We start from the raw sequence: 679 nt of genomic DNA, 5'->3' as shown, positions 1-679 counted from the left end.
TCCCATCAAACCCTTACCCTCCACTTTTTACATTCTCTAGCTTTTTAAATTTTTTTAATTATTTTTATTTATTTTTTATTTTTTTCATTTATTTTTATCAGTTGGAGGCTAATTACTTTACAATATTGTAGTGGTTTTTGCCATACATTGACATGAATCAGCCATGGATTTACATGTATTCGCCATCCCAATCCCCCCTCCCACCTCCCTCTCTACCCGATCCCTCGGGGTCTTCCCAGTGCACCAGGCCCGAGCACTTGTCTCATGCATCCAACCTGGGCTGGTGATCTGTTTCACCCTTGATAATATACATGTTTCGATGCTGTTCTCTCGAAACATCCCACCCTTGCCTTCTCCCACAGAGTCCAAAAAAATATGGAATGCTTCACGAATTTGCATGTCATCCTTGCGCAGGGGCCATGCTAATCTTCTCTGTATCGTTCCAATTTTAGTATATGTGCTGCCGGAGCGAGCACCATTCTCTAGCTTTTTTAAAAGAGAAAACCTGCTGGGATTTCCTTGGCCATCCAGTGGTTAGGGCTCTGTGCTTCCACTACAGGGGGCATGAGTTTGATCCCTGGTCAGGGAGCTAAGAGCCTGCATGCCACTTGGTCATGGCACTTGGTACAGTCAAAAGAAAAAAAGAAAAGCTGCCAACATACAAACTACCCTTTGTGTG

The 679-nt window shown here is 43.6% G+C and overlaps 1 non-coding gene across 1 annotated transcript; it reads right to left on the bottom strand.

Annotated features, from left to right (window-relative positions):
• Positions 1-369: 369 nt before the first annotated feature.
• On the bottom strand, positions 370-476 carry LOC122673141. The gene has a single exon (XR_006334618.1). It is a non-coding gene; the product is annotated as a U6 spliceosomal RNA (small nuclear RNA).
• Between the last annotated feature and the right edge of the window lie 203 nt (positions 477-679).

Source organism: Cervus elaphus, chromosome 16, assembly GCF_910594005.1.
Source record: "Cervus elaphus chromosome 16, mCerEla1.1, whole genome shotgun sequence".
In the NCBI taxonomy this organism is placed as follows: domain Eukaryota; kingdom Metazoa; phylum Chordata; class Mammalia; order Artiodactyla; family Cervidae; genus Cervus; species Cervus elaphus.
Note: the sequence above shows the minus strand (reverse complement) of the source record. Positions and strands in the feature narration are given on the sequence as shown.